Below are 8,865 nucleotides of genomic sequence, written 5' to 3'. Positions count from 1 at the left end.
AAAAATTAAGTTTTTCGTAAAAATAATTAATTGAAAAAAAAGTTAAGTGCAAAAGTTGCTAGATCTAGAGATTTCCTTTAAAATGAGCCATTGAACAACTCTCTACGATGTTCCAGTGCCAATCTATCTGTGGAAAAGAAGAAAGAAAAAAATATCCCGTTTAGGCAGAATTTTGTAGTAGCTGCCACTTTTCTTGATTTTCAAGCCAATATATTTCCCTTGCTGTTCAATCCAAGGGACAGAAAGTTTCCTATACAGGGGTTTCGGACAAGGCGGTTCTAATGGTGTACTTTTTGTTTTGATCAGACTCCTTTTTTTAGGAACTATGGGTTTTTATATTTCTTAACATTGGACGTGATCGTCTCTTACTAGGTTGCTAGCTACCGCTGCAACCCGGATATAAATACTGTAATCTTAACTATAGTGAAGTTGCCTATGCAAGTTAGTATAGGGAAGAGTTCGATCTTTATTATAATTTTAATGAAAATATCTTGACTTTAAATATAAAAGTACAAGCCTATGCTGTAGTTAAGCTGTCTATGCAAGATAGTATAGGCAAGAGTTCGTTCCTTATTGTAATTTTAGAAATAATTTATTTTAGTTACTATAGATTTGTAACCCAATTAATTTACTTTAAAATGAGCCATTGAACAACTATCTACGATGTTCCAGTGCCAGGCTATCTCTGGAAACAAAGAAAAAAAAATATCCCGTTTAGGCAGAATGTTGTAGTAGCTGCCACTTTTCTTGATTTTCAAGCCAATATATTTCCCTTGCTGTTCAAGCCAAGGGACAGAAAGTTTACTATACAGGGGTTTCGTATAAGGTGGTTCTAATGGTGTACTTTTTGTTTTGATCTGACTCCTTTTTAGGAGATATGGGTTTTTATATTCCTTAACATTGGACGTGATCGTCTCTTACTAGGTTGCTAGCTACCGCTGCAACCCGGATCTAGCTACCGCTGCAACCCAGATATACATGATATAATGTTTAGTCAAATGTTACAAAAGGCCTTCGGTAGCTCAGTTAGTAGAGCGGTGGACTGTAGATCTATAGGTCGCTGGTTCAAATCCGGATCGAAGGAAATTTTTACCACCTTTGTTTTCAACTATATTCTGTCCCGTGTTTTAAATTAAAAAACCAAAGAAAATCAGGCAACTAAGCAACTCCATTACTTGTTTTTGTTTATTCTATAGTAATTTTCAGATCGATCCTTAATTTAATTTAAATTAAAAAACCACAGAAAAGCAGGCAACTAAGCAACTCCATTACATGTTTTTGTTTATTCTATAGTAATTTTCAGATCGATCCTTAATGTAATGCTTTGGTAAAGCTTCATAGTAATCCAAAAGAAATGTTGTCAGTTTAATGAAAAGCTTCCAAGGTATGGACTGGCAACTGCGGAACAGTTTATAGAACAGTTATTAGGCAAAAAATTATCTGTGTAGTAGAACAATCTGTCCTGAAAAGTACGAGACAACTATCGAAAAATGCTCTGAATCTAGATCTGACAAGGAAATTATTAGGACTGAAGTCACCTATAACAATCTGAGTGAACATTCAAAACCAAAAATTGGGCAGCAGGTTACTTGGCAATGTCACCCTGATATCTGCAAGCTCTATCCGACGGATATTGAATTCTGTAAATTCTTTTTGAAATCCTTGAAAATAATATAGTATGAAAATTTTCAACTGACAAAATGGTTGATTTCTAACTTGACGGCTTGGATTATTGTGAACGATTCCAGGGACACAAGGAAGCATGGACATTCGTCGTACTTTAACTCAAACGAGGGATGTGAGAGCTTTTTGCGGTCTCTAAGGGCACTAGGTCCACATTTTCCTGTCTTGACATGTTTCATTAATAACTTATATAAGGCAGCATCAAAATCTAAGATTATATAACAAATTAATCTACTAAAAGTCGAGGGCTCGTACAAGGAGCTAAGTTATTATATAGAAGAAGTGTCAAGTAGACTCTGTCGTAATGTTTAAAACACAGTTAGAAATGCTTTTTTCTTGAGTCGGTGTTCCAGGAATTTGTTCTAAATCATTAGTCTTACAAACACATTTACTAATAACCCTAACAGGCTCGTTTTCGCCATAATTGGAAAACATTGCTTTTCCTTCGCTGTTGATAGGTATGCTTGTATATATATTTTTATTGCTGCTACATAAACTGCAATTGCTGCTTCCAAAATTAATATACGAATTTTCTAAGAAGTACGCCTCCGTATATTCACTGTGTTGTCGAACATTTTCCATTGCATCTATAAACTGTTCCGCAGTTGCCAATCCATACCTTGGAAGCTTTTCATTAAACTGACAACATTTCTTTTCGATATTACTATGAAGCTTTGCCAAAGTATTTGTGGAAAAGAAAAGCTATCTGTGGAAAAGGAAAAAAGAAAAAAATATGCTGTTTAGGCAGAATGTTGTAGTAGCTGCCACTTTTCTTGATTTTCAAGCCAATGTATTTCCCTTGCTGTTCAAGCCAAGGGACAGAAACTTTCCTATATAGGGGGTTCGGACAAGGCTGTTCTAATGGTGTACTTTTTGTTTTGATCTGACTCTTTTTTTAGGAGCTATGGGTTTTTATATTTCTTAACATTGGACGTGATCGTCTCTTACTAGGTTGCTTGCTACCGCTGCAACCCGGATACTAGGTTGCAAGCTACCTCTGCAACCCGGACAAACAGGAAAAAGCCTACGGATTTTTCTTCTTTTAAATAGTAAGAGACGAAAATCAAAAAATCAACTGTCTTTTAATGTAATCTATCAAAATGGGCCAGAACAATTCTCTGGGATGTTACAGTGCCAAGCTATCGGTGGAAAAGAAAAACGAAAAAATTATCCCGCTTGCGGAGAATAACGTGGTTAAAGTCAATTTTCTTGATTATAAAGCCAATATATTTTCTTTGTTATTAAAGCCAAAGGGCGGTAAGTTTCCTTTATAGGGGTTTCGGACAAGGCGGTTCTAATGGTGTACTTTTTGATCTGACTCTTTTTTTAGGAGTTAGGGCTTTGTATATTACTTAACACTGAACCTGATTGTCTCTTACTAGGTTGCTAGCTACTGCTGCAACCCAGGTAAAGATAATTTATTTTAATTACAAGGAGTTTTTAACCCCATTAATTTCTTTTAAAATGAGATATTGAACAACTCTCTACGATGTTCCAGTGCCAAGCTATCTTTTGAATTTCTAACCTATTCTATAATTAAGTGATGTAGAAAATTTAGTATAGGCAAGAGGTCGTTCTTTATTATAAATTACTGATTAGGCATCATAAATATTTTTGCAGTTTACATAATTATTTTAGCGATTAAGCCAAAAAAGAAAATTTTTGTTCCAGGAGTGTCAGTTACTATTGAGACAAGTAGCTATTATTACTATATTATTACTATAGAATTCATTACCATGAACTGTTTGATTGCTTCAAAATTCAAAAATCTTTGAAAAGACTGCAGTATGAAAATACATCAAAAATGCAATTTTTTTGTCAAAATTAATTTTATTTTAAAAATTATTTCATTTTTTATTACAAAAGGCACTAGATGTAGCAATTACGTTTAAAATGAGCCATTATACACCTGTCTATGGTTTTCCAGTGCCCAGGTAGCTGAGGAGGAAAAACAAGCGGAAAGAAAAAAATATCCCGTTTGTGGAGAGTAACGTGGTAAAAGTCAATTTTCTTGATTTTCAAGCCAATATATTTTCTTTGTTATTCAAGCCAAAGGGCGGTAAGTTTCGTTTTCGGACAAGGCGGTTTTAATAGTGTACTTTTTGTTTTGATCTGACTCTTTTTTTAGGAGTTATTGGTTTTTATATTTCTTAAAAATGGACGTGATCGTCTCTTACTAGGTTGCTAGCTACCGCTGCAACCCGGATATAATTAAGCGGCGTATAAAATTTAGTATAGGCAAGAAGTCGTTCTTTATTATAAAATTTTCTTGATTTTCAAGCCAATATGTTTCCCTTACTGTTCAAGCCAAATGACAGAAAGTTTCCTATACAGGGGTTTCGGACAAGGTGGCTCTAATGGTTTACTTTTTGTTTTCATCTGACTCCTTTGTTAGGAGGTATGGGTTTTTATATTTCTTAACATTCGACGTGATCGTCTCTTACTAGGTTGCTAGCTACCACTGCAACCCGGATTGCTAGCTACCGCTGCAACTCGGATATAATACTTCAGTTACTATGGACAAAAGTTCGTTCTTTAATGTAAATCCTTTTTTAGGAACTATGGGTTTTTACATTTCTTAACATTGGACGTGATCGTCTCTTTCTAGGTTGCTAGCTACCGCTTCAACCCGGATGCTAGATACCGCTGCAACCCGGATGTAGCTACCCCTGGAGCCACCGTATATCAGTTACTATTGGCGAGAGATCGTTCTTTACTGTAAACTTTAAAAAGTATTTTATTTTTAATTACAAAAGGCACTAGATGTTGCAATTGCCTTTAAAATGAGCTATTATACAGCTCTCTATGATTTTCCAGTGCCCAGCTAGCTGAGCAGGAAAAAAAAGCGGAAAGAAAAAAAATATCCCGTTTGTGGAGGATAACGTGGTAAAAGTCAATTTTCTGGATTTTCAAGCCAATATATTTTCTTTGTTATTCAAGCCAAAGGGCGGTAAGTTTCCTTTATAGAGGATTCGGACAAGGCGGTTCTAGTTGTGTACTTTTTGTTATGATCTGACTCTTTTTTTAGGAGTTGGGGGGTTTTATATTTCTTAACATTGGAGGTGATCGTCTCTTACTAGGTTGCTAGCTACCGCTGCAACCCGGATTATGACCACGAACTGTTTGATTTAACACTTAAGTTACTATGGGTTCAGTTCGTTCCTTATTGTAATTAATTTAATTCAGTTAGTAAAGCCTGAAGTTCATTCTTTATTATAAAATAAATTACAAACAGGAAAAAGCCTACGGCTTTTTCTTCTTTGGAATAGTAAGAGACGATCCTCAAGTATTCAGGCAGCTAACTAGATTTATAATTTGTTCTTTAACATAAACTTCATTAATCGGATATTTTAATATATCCTATATGGTCTAGAGGTTGGGATAGCTCTCACCCAGTAGGCTTGAGTTCAATTTCTGTATGGGAAATTTTTACTTATGATGATTTCTTAAGGAACATATAAAATTTCTTAATGTAATAAAAATAATTTGTTTTAATTACAAAAGGTTTTTAACCCCATTAATTTCCTTAAAAATGAGCCATTGAACAACTCTCTACAATGTTGCAGTGCCATGCTATCTTTTGAATTACTAACCTATTCTATAATTAAGTTGCGTATAAAATTTAGTATAGGTAAGAGGTCGTTCTTTATTATAACTTAGTAAATTTAGAAAAATTTTACGAATGTTTTACCGGGATTACGAAAAATATTCAAAATTAAAGATTAAAATTATCTCTGAAACAATGGATTTTGTTGAAAAGTCAGCTAGAGATGCTTTCGCAAAACTTCATAGTAATATCCAAAAGAAATGTTGCATGTTTAGTGAAAAGCTTCCAAGGTATGAACCGGCAACTGTGGAACAGTTTACAGATGTAATGGGAAATTTTATACATCACTGTGAATATATGGAGGCATAATTGTTCTTTACTTAGTTTCAGCTTTAATTCGATTATCCAGACTTTATGTACTAACTACATCCAAAGACTATGGCGTCATTGATTAATATTGTATATAAAAAATTAAGTTTTTCGTAAAAAAAATTAATTAAAAAAAAATTAAGTACAAATAGCGCTAGATCTAGAGATTTCCTTTAAAATGAGCCATTGAACAACTCTCTGCGATGTTCCAGTGCCAAGCTATCTGTGGAAAAGAAAGAAAGAAAAAAATATCCCGTTTGTGGAGAATAACGTGGTTAAATTCAATTTTCTTGATTATCAAGCCAATATATTTTCTTTGTTATTCAAGCCGCAGGGCGGTAAGTTTCCTTTATAGGGGTTTCGGACAAGGCGGTTCTAATGGTGTACTTTTTGTTTTGATCTGACTTTGTTTTTAGGAGTTAGCGGTTTCTATATTTCTTAACATTGGACGTGATCGTCTCTTACTAGGTTGCTAGCTACCGCTGCAACCCGGATACGGGCAATAGTTCGTTCTCTATTATATAAAATACAATAATAACTTTGAACTGAGATGAAAAAAAATTTTCTTCCAGGAGACAAAAAGCAAAACTAATTTTAGAATTTTCATGTATTTTTGTTGTTTAAATTTAAAAATTACTATTACTGATTAGGCATCATAAATATTTTGCAGTTTACATAATAATTTTAGAGATTAAGCCAAAAAAGAAAATTTTGGTTCCAGGAGTTTCAGTTACTATTGAGACAAGTAGCTATTATTACTATAGAGTTCATTACCATGAACTGTTTGATTGCTTCAAAATTCAAATATCTTTGAAAAGACATCAAAAATGCAATTTTTTTTGACAAAATTGATTCTACTTTAAAAATTATTTTATTTTTAATTACAAAAGGCACTAGATGTAGCAATTTCCTTTAAAATGAGCTATTATACAGCTCTCTATGATTTTCCAGTGCCCAGCTAGCTGAGGAGAAAAAAAAGCGGAAAGAAAAAAATATCCCGTTTGTGGAGAATAACGTGGTTAAAGTCAATTCTCTTGATTTTTAAGCCAATATATTTTCTTTGTTATTCAAGCCAAAGGGCAGTAAGTTTCCTTTATAGGGGTTTCGGACAAGGCGGTTCTAATGGTGTACTTTTTGTTTTGATCTTAATCTTTTTTTAAGAGTTGGGGGGTTTTATATTTCTTAACATTGGAGGTGATCGTCTCTTACTAGGTTGCTAGCTACGTGCTAGGTTGCTAGCTAAGAAAAGTGGCAGCTACTACAACATTCTGCCTAAACGGGATATTTTTTTCTTTTTTTCTTTTTTTCTTTTTTTGTATCCAGAGACAGCTTGGCACTGGAACATCGTAGAGGGTTGTTCAATAGCTCATTTTAAATGAAATTAATTGGGTTAAAAATCTATAGTAACTAAAATAAATTATTTCTAAAAGAGAATAAATTTTTCCACCAACAACTGTATTTTTAATGTCTTTTCACACTGCAGTCTTTCAAACATAATCGTATACCAGCGGTAAGATTTGAACCCACGCCTCCGAAGAGACTGGTGGCTAACACCAGTGCCTTGGACCGCTCGGCCAGGCTGCCTCTTATAATTTGGGTTGCAGCAGTATCCTGGTTGCAGCGGTAGCTAGCAACCTAGTAAGAGACGATCACGTCCAATGTTAAGAAATATAAAAACCCATAGTTCCTAAAAAAGGAGTCAGATCAAAACAAAAAGTATACCATTAGAACCGCCTTGTCCGAAACCCAGGTATAGGAAACTTTCTGTCCCTTCGCTTGAACAGCAAGGGAAATATATTGGCTTGAAAATCAAGAAAAGTGGCAGCTATTAAAACATTCTGCCTAAACGGGATATTTTTTTTCTCTTTTCTTTTGTATCCAGAGATAGCTCGGCACTGGAACATCGTAGAGGGTTGTTCAATTGCTCATTTTAAAGGAAATTAATTGGGTTAAAAATCTATAGTAACTAAAATAAATTATTTCTAAAAGAGAATAAATTTTTTCACCAAAAACTGCATTTTCAATGTCTTTTCACACTGCAGTCTTTCAAACACAATCGCATATCAGCGATAAGATTTGAACCCACGCCTCCGAAGAGACTGGTGGCTAACACCAGTGCCTTGGACCACTCGGCCAGGCTGCCTCTCATAAATAAATATATATGTGAATTTGGGTTGTAGCAGTAGCTAGCAACCTAGTAAGAGACGATCAGTCCAATGCTAAGAAATATAAAAACCCAAAACTCCTAAAAATAGAGTCAGATCAAAACAAAAGTATATCATTAGAACTACCTTGTCTGAAACCCTACTAGATAAATAATGAATGTCATCATAGTTTTATATTAGAGCTATGACGTGAATAGAAAAACACGAAAATATATTGTTGTTTCTGAAGACGTCATGAAATAATATCATTGCGCCATGACGCCAATAAAATCATTACGCCGTGACGTCATAATTACTACTTAAGAACGACAATGATGTAAATTCTCGCATTCTTGATTAGATAATGGTTAGATCGAAGCAAGCTATACGCAAGTTGAAAAAATCCGGGTTGCAGCGGTATACAGTAAAGAACGATCTCTCATCCATAGTAATCATTACGCCGTGACGTCATAATTACTATATAAGAAACGTCAAAACTGTAAATGGTCTCATTCATGAATACATAATGGCTAGATCAAAGCAAGCTACACGCAATTTAAAAAAACAGTACTAAAAAAAAAAACAGGGATAGTATCTCGAAAATAAAAAATTAAAGGTATTCAAACGACCGGGCGTATCGAGAAGTAATAATTGAGATTGCAAAACAAAACAGCAAGATGTGTTACCACAATGATGAAGATTATAGACATGCGAAAATTGTTATAATAAAGATCGAACTCTTCCCTATACTAAAACACTTGCAAAGGCAGCTTCACTATAGTGAAGATTACATTATTTATATTATACATCATTATAAATTATAAATGGTTTGAATGTTCGAAGATTATAGAGTTAAAAATTTTCCCACACCGGGAATTGAACCCGGTCCTCTTAAAGAAAATATTAACTACCCTAGCCACTAGACCAAATTGAACTACAAAGAACTATGATTTAAGAACCATATGCATAATATTATTTCACCATACCAATTATAATAAGGCCAAAACAAAATCTTCGACTTGCATCGTCACTTTTTTATAATAAGGAACGAACTCTTGCCTATACTAACTTGTATATGCCACTTAACTACAGTATATGCTTGTACAGTTATATTTTAATCCG

General features: G+C 34.1%; 1 non-coding gene across 1 annotated transcript; it reads left to right on the top strand.

Annotated features, from left to right (window-relative positions):
• Positions 1 to 1,011: 1,011 nt before the first annotated feature.
• Positions 1,012 to 1,084, top strand: TRNAY-GUA (transfer RNA tyrosine (anticodon GUA)). The gene has a single exon. It is a non-coding gene; the product is annotated as a tRNA-Tyr (tRNA).
• The last annotated feature ends 7,781 nt before the right edge of the window (positions 1,085 to 8,865 follow it).

This window comes from Artemia sp. Qi Xiang Cuo, chromosome 1, assembly GCF_049724085.1.
Source record: "Artemia sp. Qi Xiang Cuo chromosome 1, ASM4972408v1, whole genome shotgun sequence".
In the NCBI taxonomy this organism is placed as follows: Eukaryota; Metazoa; Arthropoda; class Branchiopoda; order Anostraca; family Artemiidae; genus Artemia; species Artemia sp. Qi Xiang Cuo.
Note: the sequence above shows the minus strand (reverse complement) of the source record. Positions and strands in the feature narration are given on the sequence as shown.